The sequence below is a fragment of the Ceratotherium simum genome, chromosome 11, assembly GCF_057802395.1.
Source record: "Ceratotherium simum simum isolate JZ-2026a chromosome 11, ASM5780239v1, whole genome shotgun sequence".
NCBI classification, from domain to species: domain Eukaryota; kingdom Metazoa; phylum Chordata; class Mammalia; order Perissodactyla; family Rhinocerotidae; genus Ceratotherium; species Ceratotherium simum.
The window spans coordinates 29,796,962-29,809,790 of record NC_141910.1 but is presented as its reverse complement, the minus strand read 5'-3'; the positions used below and the strand labels follow the sequence as shown (position 1 = coordinate 29,809,790).

Here is a 12,829-nt window from a genome sequence, read left to right as displayed (position 1 = left end):
AGTGCATCGGTGCATGCCCGGGATCCGAACCTGTGAACCCCAGGTCGCCGAAGCAGAGTGCACACACTTAACCACTGGCCCACCGGGCCGGCCTCTACATTCCTTTGTTTTTAACTAAGTTTTTGAATCTGGTGTGTATGTAGATTTCAGAAAATTTACTGTTCAAACAGAGTCAAATATGTTGTTCCAAACATACTTAAAAGTTTTCCAGTAACTGAACTAAGAATCAATTTTTAAATTTAAAGTAACTAAATTTAAAAATTCAGTTTCTCTGGCTGGCCCCGTGGCATAGCGATTAAGTGCCCACGCTCCGCTGCTGGAGGCCTGGGTTCGGATCCTGGGCACGCACCGATGCACCGCTTGTCAGGCCACACTGTGGCGGCATCCCATACAAAGTGGAGGAAAATGGGCACAGATGTTAGCCCAGGGCCAGTCTTCCTCAGCAAAAAGAGGAGAATTAGTATGGATGTTAGCTCAGGGCTGATCTTCCTCATCAAAAAAAAAAAAATTCAGTTTCTCTGTCACTCCAGCCACATTTCAAGTGCTCAATAGCCACATGTGGCTAGTGGCTACTGTATTGGACAGCGCAAGTGGAGAAGAGCACACTGTCATATGGAGAGCCATCACACTCTGAGCTTTTCCCTTCCTCATTCTCAGCTGCTACTTGCCGAAGAGAGATTCTAGCAACTCTTTTTTTTTTTTTTAATTTCTACTTGGGTCCCAACAATAAGGACTCAGAATCACTTTTATAATTCTGGGATGGGATAATTAGAATCAAGCTGCCTGAAAATATGCATGTGGAATAATCATCTCATATTTGAAAGGTATGTGATAAACCATTTCTCAGGAGGAGCATGTAGGAAAGTTTTTTTTTAATTGAGGTAACATTGGTTTATAACATTATATAAATTTCAGATGTACATCATTGTATTTTGACCTCTGTATAGACTAGATTGTGTTCAACAGCAAAAGTCTAGTTTAAAGAACATATGGAAGCCCATTTACCTGATGTGACAAGTGGTTAGTTAGTACTGAAAAATGATGTTAAATGAGGAACTAATAAAAAAAAAGATTTTGAATTACATTTTTTTAATTGAGGTGAAATTCACATAACATAAAATTAACCATTTTAAAGCAAACATTTCAGTGGCATTAAGTATATTCACTATGTTGTGCAACTACCACCTCTATCTAGTTCTAAAACATTTTCATCACTCCAAAATAAAACCCCATACCCATTAAGCAGTTATACCCCATCCTCCCCCCCAGCCACAGCAACCACCAATTTGTTTTCTAAGTCTATGGATTTACCTACTCTGGAAATTTCATATAAATGGAATCATACAATACGTGACCTTTTGTGTCTGGCTTTTTTCACATTATGCTAAGCGTACATATGCTAAGTATACAATGTACTGATACATTGTAGTATGTATCAGTGCTTCATTTCTTTTATGGCTGAATAATATTCCATTGTATGTATATATCACTTTTGTTTGTTTATTCATCCATTAATGGACATATGAGTTGTTTCCACCTTTTGGCTATTGTGAGGAGTGCTACTTCCATCATTCATGTCCAAGTGTTTGGATACTTGTCTTCAATTCTTTGGGCCATATAGCTAGGAGTGGAATTGCTGGATCATATGTAATTCTATTTTTAACTTTTTGAGGGACTGCCAAACTGCTTTCCACAGCAGCTGCATGACTTTATATTCCTACCAATGTACAAGGCTTCCAATTCCTCCACATTCTCGCCAATATTTGTTATTTTCTGTTTTTCCCTCCAGTTTTATTGAAATATAATTGACATACAGCACTATATAAGTTTAAGGTGTATAGCATGATTTGACTTACATATTTCGTGAGATGATTACCACAATAATAAGTTTAGCTAACATCCATTATCTCATATAGATACAAAATAAAAGAAAAAGAAAAAATTTTTTTTTCCTTCTGATGACAATTCTTAGGATTACTCTCTTAACAACTTTCATATATATCATACAGCAGTATTAACTGTTGTTAATAAGCAGTATTTTCATCATGTTGTACATTACATCTTTAGTACTTATTTATCTTATAACTGGGAGTTTGTATCTTGTGGCCACCTTCATTCAATACCTTCTCTCCTCCCCGCCCCACACCTCTGGTTACCATAAATCCGATCTCTTCCTTTTTTTTTACTTAAATCTATCCTAGTGTGTGTATGAAGTGGTATCTCATAGTGGTTTTGATTTGCATTTCTCTAATGACTAATGATATTAAACATATTTTCACGTGCTTGTTGGACATTTGCATATCTTCTTTGGAGAAAATTCTGTTCAACTGCTTTGCCCGTTTTTGAATTGGGTTGTTTGTCTTTTTGTTGTTGAGTTGTAAAAGTTCTTTATTTATTCTACATTCTAGACCCTTATCAGATGTATGATTTGCAAATATTTTCTCCTATTCTGTAGATTGTCTTTTCACTTCCTTGATAATGTCCTTTGATACACAAAAGTTTCAAATTTTGATGAAGTCCAATTTGTCTATTTTTCTTGTTGTTGCTCATGCTTTTGGTGTCATATCTAACAGTTCATTGCTTAATCCTTGAAGCACATTTTGAAAAAAAAATGATAGCTTTATATCTGGAAAAAGACATACTTTAAAGTTTTATTTTACTTGAAACATAAATTTACATTCATCTACTAATCTGTTGATAAACAGTCAAACTGTTTCTTGAACATGTTTACTGAGTGAAAGGCCACTTCTCTTTTGCATAAGCCACAGCTGTTTGATATACACTTTTTTTCTTTTAAGTGAGGAACTTAGAGACACTTTCAAAGCAACCTGACTCCGAATATTTTAAGGTTTTTATCGTTTCCACCCGTCCCTAATTTTTTATCTTGCCCACACATAATTTGATGGTACTATTTTTAGTCTTTAACCAGACATTTCAAAAATATGCAACTTAGTTTTCACTCAAAGAACTCTCTTCGCACACTCATATTTAATTGGTTTATGTAATGCTTAATTATAATAAGTATAATTATTAAGTACAATAAGTATAACTGGCATAAACCAATTTGGGAACAAACACAACTGGCTTGATGAATATAAAGCACAACTGGTGGGAGCTGAAGTATCCAGGTGTAGCAGAGTATGGTCTACTAGCAGAGTGTGTTTGGTTTGCCATGGACATCAGCCAATATGCTTACAACACAGAGGGAGTGAAGAGTGCAATCCAACAAGCGGGTTAAGTGAAGAAGCATTAAGAGAGCATCTTCTCTACTATTCTAGAGGTCTAAATTCAGAATTACTTTAAGAATTTAAAAAAAATTGCGGTAATAGGGGCCGGCCTGGTGGCATAGTGGTTAAGTTCGCCCGTTCCACTTCCGTTCGCGTTTTGGTGGCCCGGGGTTAGCAGGTTCAGATCCCGGGTGTGGACCTATGCACCACCTATCAAACCATGCTGTGGCAGGCATCCCATGTATTTAAAGTAGAGGAAGATGGGCACGGATGTGAGCCCAGGGCCAATCTTCCTCAGCAAAAAGAGGAGGATTGGTAACAGATGTTAGCTCAGGGCTAATCCTCTTCACCAAAACAAAACAAAACAAAAAATTCTTTAATAAAAAGAAAATTGTGGTAACATATCCATAACATAAAATTTGCCATTTTAACCATTTTTAAGTGTACAGTTCACTGGCATTAAGTACATTCACATTGTTTTACAACCATCACCACCATCCATCTCCAGAATTTTTTTCATCTTGCAAACAGAATTACTTTTTAATAATTAATATGCAATGACCAGACACATAGCTCTGATATGCTAGCTTCTAAGCAGATATCTCTGGCACTTAGTAGCTGTGTAAACTTGGGCAACTCATTCAACCTACTAGTGTCTCAGTTTTCTTGCCTATAAAATGGGGTTAATATCTACCCCACAGAACTGACAAAAGGACAAAATAATATGACATTTGCTAAAGCACGTTAAAAACTGGAAAGTATTTTATAGTCGCTGCTTATGATTATTAAAAGAAAATTTGAAGATCGTTTATAGAAAGCTGAGACTGTTTATTCTGATCATTTTATGTTATTTCTGTATATTTAGATTACCATATATTCAGATTTATCACATATATATTTTACTTATTTATTGATTGATTCTATCCCCTACTAGAATGGAAGATCCATGAAGGCAGTGATTTTTTTTACTGTTTTGCCCACTGCTCTATTTCAGATCCTAGAACAGATTACGGCATATACATTTCTCAAATAAATGAAAGAATGAATTATTTTATACAATAAATGTATTGTTAGTACTCAAAAAATACTCATTCATAATAATGACAGTTTAAACATGTAAGTCTTTAAGTTTTCCCAGGGCAAAATTAATACATGTGAATAACCAAATGGAACATTTCTAATATGAGGAAACTTCCCAGACTAGCTCGGGGTTAAAAAAAAGTCGTTTCAGAGTAAATAGAAATGAAAAAAATTTATTCAAGTTTTCAAAATGTGTTCTGATTTTTAAATTTTAGGCTATTATCAGTACAATAAAAGATGGATATTAATTGGGTTAATATAACCAAGGAAAGACTTAAAGTAGCCGGTAGTGGCACACAACAGTACTGTTCATCAATATCTGGTTTCAGATGTAGCCTCATGACTTGCTTTGGCAAATGAAATGTGAGTGGAGGAAACCTTGCATCATTTCTGGGTGGAAGTATTTAGTTGCTGGTACTTAACCCTCCATCACACTCCCCCTACAGTGGAGATTGTGGAAGCACCCATTGACATGGAGGTACCATAATATTAAAGTATTCTGGAAAACTGAGCTGACACATGGAAGACAGCTTCCCCAGAGGGTATCTTGAAACCACAGTTGGCTTTATATAAGTAATAAATTAGCTTTTGTTAATTTGGGACTTGCATATTATACTGAGATTTGGGGACTGTGAGTTATAACATGATAACCTAGTCTATAGTGACTACTATATATGTTGACAAGATTTCCTCCTACATTTTGAATGGAAAGTTAAAATAACAATTTATTTCTGCAAAATTTTTGTAATAAAGTACTACCTCTATGGGAGTTAAAGCCATATATAATCACATGGTTTTAAAAATGGAGAGGGGTATGTTACAGACATGATATCAATGAGTTCTAGGTTCCTTTACATCAACCTTGATGCTAATGTGAAGAGACACTTCAGCAAAGCTGCTTTTGAGATATCTGAGAATAATTCTTTGTTACCATCATTACTGCCCAAGGCTTTTTATCTTTTTCTAGATTCTTGCTTTCCACAGAGATGTATTTCTTCTCCAATAATCTCTTCAGACTTAGACTGTCTTTTCTTTGACCTGTTACTTTTTTTTTGGTCGGCGGTACACTGGGCTGTCCTGGGTGATGATATTTTTCCACCAAAGGGTAAGAATTTGAAATTGTGAGGCAGGTATTAATAGTGAAATTTTGAATCCTTGTCTTTCACATTTTTGGAATACTTACTGCCACTTTACTAGAATACCTTGCTAAGGTTATGTGAGGCCTCCCTTTTTGAAGGAAATTTTTAAAAGTAAGTGGGAGTGAGCGGCCGGCCCTGTGGCTTAGCGGTTAAGTGTGCGCGCTCCACTACTGGCGGCCTGGTCCGGATCCCAGGCGCGCACGGAGGCACCGCTTCTCTGGCTATGTTGAGGTCGTGTCCCACATACAGCAACTAGAAGGATGTGCAACTATGACATACAACTATCTACTGGGGCTTTGGGGAAAAAAAGGAGGAGGATTGGCAATAGATGTTAGCTCAGAGCGGGTCTTCCTCAGCAAAACGAGGAGGATTAGCATGCACGTTAGCTTAGGGCTGATCTTCCTCACACACACACAAAAAAATTAAAAAAAAAAAGTAAGTGGGAGTGGAATGGGGTAGGGGAGGTGACTCATCCATCAAATGAAGATTATTCAAGTACTGTTATCTGTGATAAAGGAAGCAGTCAAGAGACACCAATTCAGAATCACACTGGAAAAATTTAAACAGGCATTTCCCAGTACTGCCATTGTTTTCTTTGGTATTTCACCAACACTGTGGGTGGGGAGGTGCTGGGGGCCGTGGCACAAACTAAGTGAAAGGGAAACAACTCTCATTCCTAGTGGATTTCCTGTATTACCTAATGAGGACAGCCCTTACATGCCGATTCTGTTCCATTCAATTCAACCAATATTTTTTGATCACCTTCTAAGTGCCTGCTATGTACAGTCAAAGAACCTGGCCCTTGGAGAGTTCCCCTTCTGGCTATGTTAATCAATCTTCTGAGAAAAATGTTAAATTACTTGCCTTTATTGTTTTTCATAAATATCAAATGTAAACATTGATACAACCATTCAAACTGATGGTGAATGCCTAAAAGGAAGAATCATTTTCACTTTGCTGGGACAATTTCATGTAGCTTTATTTTAAAATGTGCATTTAAAAAATATATACAGGGGCCAACCCGGTTGCACAGTGCTAAGTTCTCGCGCTCCGCTTTGGCAGCCCGGGGCTGGCAGGCCTGATCCTGAGCGTGGATCTACCCACTGCTCATCAAGCCAGGCTGTGGCAGTGTTCCATAAACAAAATAGAGGAAGACTGGCACAGATGTTAGCTCAGGGACAATCTTCCCCACCAAAAAGAGGAAGATTGGCAACAGATGTTAGCTCATGGCCAATCTTCTCACACATACACACACACAAAATATATATACACACAAATATAAACCCATCAGGCCTCTGGTCTATTGATTTGAAATATAAGCATGACCCAAACTATTTGGCTGCCTTTTATTTCTATTTTTTATTCAGGGGTTGAGGGTCAGATCTCTGGGGAAAAAGGGGCTTTTTCAACCCAGAAAAGCCTTCTTCCTTCTGAAGGCTTACAGTGCCGCAGTTGGACACCTACAGACCAAGCAGAAAGTCACTTTCTCCAGACTGCTTTCTAAAGAGCGTTTCTATTCATGGCCCTGGTGATGACACCATCTTTTTTCCCCAACAGTGGCGGTTCCAGAATTTCTACATAGCCTTGTGGGGGTTGACAGGGTGGGCAAGCTGGTTGGGAAGGGGCACTGACAGTTGAGAAAAATTCGAGAAAAGGTCCGGAGTCCGTCTCGTACTGTGGGTAGGGAGAGAACTCCGGCCCCTCCAGCCATCGCAAGGCCTCCACTGCAGCCGGGACGTCCCCTCTCCGTAGGAGTGGCTCCGGAAAAGCATCGCTTCAGGTGAAAGTAAGCCTGCGTTTGGGCGAGAGGCAGGAGTTGGATGAATCACTTGTGGGGTCTGTTCCCAGCTACCCCGAGGGAAAGGATGAAAAAGCACTCACAACGGAGGAAGATCTTGACTTCACCGAAGAACCACCTCCCTCCCCTCATCGCCCCAAGGTTTCCCACGGAGAAGTCACTATCGCTCTTCATCAGGCTGAGCGGAACCTATAAGGCAACAACACCTAGATCTAAAACCAAACCAGCCAACCAACGCTCTAAACCCTCCCTCAGCACGCTCTCTCCATCGCGTTCCAAACGCAAACATCGCGGGTGAAAAGAGGCTGCACAAGTCACGCAGAAAATTAAGCTGCGCCTTTCCATGGCGATAATCGAATTAGCCTCAAATTAAACGTGAAATTGGCCCTCGCCGGCTGTGGGGACAAAGCCCTCATTGTCCCTCTGCTCCGGTAGCAGCGGCGACGGTGCCCATCCTGCCCAGGCCAGCCCCGGCCAGCCCCCGCGACAGGCGACGAGGTCCGCGCTGGGCGGGGGCAGAGCCTCGGCGGGGTAAAGCGTGGACGCGCCCCAGGATCCGCTCGCGCGCGGAGCAGGCTCTGGGTGAGCAGCTGCGGGGCTGCCAGCAGGGGCGGGGGCAGGCGAGAGGGAGGGACCGAGGGAGGGAGGAGCGGAGGAGAAAAGAGGAGAGCGGAGGGTGTGCGGGAAAGAGCATGTGCGCGCGCGTGTTGCGCGCACCCGGCGCCCGCGCCCGCGCGCTCTCTCTCCCCGCCCCTCGCCCCCTCCCTGCACGCTCCCTCCCCTCCTCCCGCCCACCCCGCGCTCCCGCCCAGCCCCCGGAATCAGTGCAGCTGTTGCCGTGCAGGCTGCGGATTCCTTCAGTCCCTCCCTCGGCCGCCTCTCCGCCCGGAGCAAGCGCGCAGCCCCGCGCAGCAGCGCCCACTGGTCCCGTCCTGTGAGCCCCGGCCCCAGCCGCGGACAGCCCCGCGGAGTCGCCTCCCGGCCCACCCGCCCGGCCGCCAAGGAGCGGGAGGAGGACGGGACCCCGGCGCCCCCACCCCTATCCGCGGGAGGTAGGTAGGGGGCCTGAGGCTGGAAGATGCCAACTCACTGGGGCTGCTTCCCGGGCAGCGGGCGGGAGGAGGGGCGCGGGCCCAGGCCGGGAGGACGCAGCTGCCCTGCCGCTGCCTTGCGCCCGGGGAGCGGCGTGGGGGCGGGGAGGCTGCAGAGCCCGGGCGGGGGCGGCGCGGGAAGCCTGGGTCTCCAGTGCTAATTATTGCGCGGGTTATGCGGGGCAGAGGGCGGCGGGCTCTGCAGTGAGGCGGCCGCAGACCAGCGGTGCGCACCGCGGCCACCCAGCCCCATCCCCGGGCGCAGTGGCGCCGATTCCTTCTCCCTGCCTCCGCCGCCGCCTCCCTCCAGCCAGGCGCAGCGGCCCCTGGCGCGGGGGTGGGTGCGGAGTAGGCTGCAGGGAAGGTGTATTTTCAGGTGGCCTCCCTCTAGTCCCGGCTGGTGGGGAGCGGGGCGGCGTTGACAGGGCCGGGCTCTAGGCTTAACGGTACGGGGGATGCTGCCAGGCGTGGTCCGAACTGCGCTGCGCTGCAGCTGAACCGGAGGCGGCGGCCCGGCGCCCCTCACCCCCGCCCATCCTCGCGCCCGCTCCCCCCTCCGCGCCCGCTCCCCGCCCTCCCTGTCGTCCCCACTCTCCCAGTGCTGGGCGTGAGCCGCCTCGGGGCACCGAGCCGCCGCTGCGCCCGCCCTTGAGCTCCTGCCACCCTCTCTTCAACAGGTTTGTACCAGCGCGGGGCCCCTCCGGGCCTGCCTTTGGGGTGGTGGGCTGGAAGCCCCTCTCGTCATCATTCCTCACACCACGCTCGTGGCCCTCTTTTTCGGGGGGGAGAGACTTCCCTTTGTTTTTCTGTTAGGAAAGATGCCCAGTGCTTGCCATCAGATGGGGAGGGGAAATGTGGGGATCAGTACACAAACCGTGTCCATTTTTGCAGTCAAAAGCCAGGCCCGATAGTAAGTTAGGAGAGGACGAGTGTGAGGGTGCTTCGGTGGGGGAGAAAAATGGATTCGGTGGGGTTTATTTAGGCGGGGATGTGCTTTTTTGGCAAGATGGATGGCTCACGGTGCCCTCGCCGTGATGCAGCACAATGCAGCAGTATCGCAGCCTCCCCTGGTTCTCGCTGGCGGGGCTTGGCACGGCCACTCGGCGCCTGCGGCCCCCGCCCGGCCCCACCCAGGCCCGGGGCTGCCCTTGGCCGAGACTCGGAGCTGCGTCTACCTTGTCATGCTGCTTCAGCTGGATGTGGCGTCAGGAGGACCAGGTCACCTCGCTGTGAGGGGGGAGGCTTCTCTTTGGGCTGACCCCCTTCCGCCCCGCCTGTTGGGCTATGCTCGGATGAAGGGGCGCCCTGCAGCTCTAATGCGGGCAGAAGGAGCCGGCCTGCGGCTGCGGACCGCAATCTGATCTCCGACCGAGGGACCTGAACCGTAGGGAGGGGCTGCAGGGAGGACGGGGCCCAGCGGTGTGCGGAGGCAGTGGTGCGTTCGGTATTGGGAGTCGCAGCGTCTTTCTGTGGATCACCCATGATCTGTAACTACAACCCCACTATCCTTCGGTTTCTTCATATGTGAAAGTTCATGTTTATTAATTGGAGCTTCGCAGCTATGACATTACTGTACCTCGGTCTTTGGTCAATACGGAGAATGATTTTTTCCTAGAGGAAACCATTTTTTGAAATGAAGCGATTGATATATTTTAGTTTTTGTGTCCTTGAGGCATTTCTAAAAATACTGACATTCAGTAGATTGTTTTAAAAGGAACCTATTTTTTGATGGATAGTAAATGGTTTCTTTAACCTGTATTTGCTTTGTTTTTATTGTTTGCTTTTTCTGTAAATCAAGTACAATTACATATTTGGATTCTTTATTAAGGATTATTAGGTAAATGAGTGTCATAATTGATGGTAAGTACTCAGATTGATTTAGATAGGCAAGTTGTCTCCAGTTATGACTAATGGGTTTGTGATGGTAACTGACTGCATTTATGTTTGTTTATATGTATTTTTCGTATAAATATTTTTTGCAGATGTGGCTGGGGAGGGGGTTGAGAAAGGCAGACCACCAAGGCCTCTGTGGCTGTTATCTGGTCAGAAGGAGATGGTTCCCTATGTCTTGTTTAGTCTAGACTAGTACACAGGGAATTTTTCTTCTAAATGCCACTTCGACACTTCATTTATTCAGTGTGGAATGGCAAATGAGATGCATTTCAAATGTCACCCCAGCTCTTCTAAAATGTATAGGTGAAAAAGAGAATTTAGTATTCTAACTGGAAGGGAAGGTCAGTGTTGTAAAGCAAGGGCGTGTCTACTTTTATTTTTTAAATCTCTAATGAATCCAAATTAGTGGCATTTGATTTTATGTGGCTCTGCAGAGTAGAACTGAATGCAAATTGTGTGGTTTATGTGCATTATTTTGAGTTTCTCTGATAGAGGGCCATTAAAATGTAGAACTTTTTGGGTTTGGCCTTCATTGTTGTGCTGGTTGTATAAAACCATGTTGCATAAAGATGGTTGGGAGTATTGTTCCCATGGATTATCCAGACATTTTGGATTTACTACTATGTTGTAAGAAAATATCCTGTGTTGATGTCACAGGAGGTTTAGCTGTTCTGACTTACACACCAGCTGCAGAATTCTGTTAGATTAAGCTCTTTGTAATTCTGTGTCTCTGAACTGACCAAAACCTTCAACTGAGAGGATGAGAAGCGCTGCGGCAGTGAAGAAACTGCCAGCGCCTGGTCATCTTCTGTTGTGCAGGCTTTCTGTGAAGAGCGTCTCTTGGGTGAGACTAGTAACAACTGTCTGAGATATTGTAGGAGCTAGTGAGAAGGCCTCACTCTCTACTTGTGACACATTCTTAGCAGAGACTTGGCATTGGCAGAGTTTCCTTGGAAGAGTTTGAGTGGTTATTTTGCCTTGCTGTTTGAAAGTATGGCTTTACACGTGGAAGAACTATTTTGAGATGGAAGGATTTTACTACCACTAAACAAAGATAGACATGAGGAGTGGAAATTATTCGATGCGGTGGTTGTTGAAATAAGTTTTTCATTTTAAGAGCATATTCTTAGAATTTTAAAGCCCAATACATGTATTTTTCACATGCAGTGATGTGATGCTCCTTTAATTATGTTGGGCCCTGACTGCCATCTGCATTATAATCGGGCTTTAATGTTCTGTGGATTTCTGTATGGCAGTCCTGGTTTCTTCCTTGAGACTATTGGGAATGTAAACCATTCTTCCGTAGGGAAAGGATTAATACCTCTGCTGGAAAAGCTACTTTTGTAGGTCTGTGGAGGTGAGTAAAACATCTCATGAATTTCTCTTATAAGTTATCAGTCTTCGCTGTTTCTCAAAGCACCTTTTCTTTGCAAAAGACCTAGTTTAGTACTCTTGATTTTTCTGTTAACAGTTGTCCTGTATCCAAGTTTATGTAGTGTAGGAATAACATCATCAATCTTTTTACCTTGCTGGGTAAAATGAAATTATCCCAATTACATTCACCCATACTTCTATTTTTAAACATCACTGGAGAAGGTATTTTTATAATGTCTCTTGCTATCATAGTGAGGTTCCTGGACCAGCAGCATCAGGACAGGATCACTTGGGAGCTTCTTATAAATGCAGATTCTTAGAGGCCCCAACTCAGACCTATCCAATCAGAATTTGCATTTTAACAAGACCTGTAATCAGAATAAGTGGTTTGTATTCACATTAAATTGAGAAACTGCTCTACTCCTTCAGCTAAGGGACTTCTATATCAAAAGATTCCTTCTAGTATCTCACTTTTGTCTTTTCTTTTGCTGAAGTATCCACACATTTTTTTCCTTGTGTCACTAAGTAGTGTTGAAGAAAATGATGCACTCAGTGTAAATTATTTAATATAGAAATACTTTATAAGGTGGTTCTTTAATCTTTTGGTGGAAGAGTCCTATTTATTATAGTTTATTTAGATTAATCGTTTTTTTTGGTTCTTTTCTAAAACACCTCTAAAGTTGAAAAACAACCCCCCTACCCCCCCCCCCCGCCCCCCAACCTCGCTGGAGAAGAGGGCATTGACTTTGACACAGCAGGACTGGAGGCCAGGAAGCTAAACCCCTGAGCACAGGGTCCCCTCTACCTCCTCTGCTCTCTTCTGGCATCTTGTTCTCTGTCATCAGCTATTTCTCCTGGTATATTCAACGTCCTGCCTTTCTGGTCCATTATTTTCTTAAAGTTGTTTTCTATTAAGTGATTTGCCTATACAAAATAATGTTCATAAAAGATATGCTACAGAATCACAAACGAGTGGGCACTCAGGCAACCACCACCTAGTTCGAGAAGAACCTTATACACTGAGTTCCTTGTGTGCCCCTCTGTCATCCCATCTGAAGCAACTACTGTCCTGAATTTTGTGCTTCTCATTCCCTTGCTCTTCTTTATGGGTTATCCTTTTAAAAATTCTTATTTAATTTTGTACATTTTTGAACTTCATGTAAGTGAAATTATTCTTTATGTATTTTTCTGTGACTTGCACTTTTAGATTAACATTATGTTCCTGAG

At 43.9% G+C, this 12,829-nt stretch overlaps 1 protein-coding gene and 1 pseudogene across 1 annotated transcript in view; one reads left to right on the top strand and one right to left on the bottom strand.

Annotated features, from left to right (window-relative positions):
* Positions 1-8,101: 8,101 nt before the first annotated feature.
* On the bottom strand, positions 8,102-9,518 carry LOC147915966 (uncharacterized; annotated as a pseudogene).
* SPTBN1 (spectrin beta, non-erythrocytic 1) overlaps positions 8,120-12,829 on the top strand; it is a 192,096-nt gene continuing 187,386 nt past the window's right edge. The window contains exon 1 of the mRNA XM_004436641.3: positions 8,120-8,296. The gene's annotated coding sequence lies outside the window, so the exon portion shown is untranslated. The remainder of the gene's footprint in view (positions 8,297-12,829) is intronic.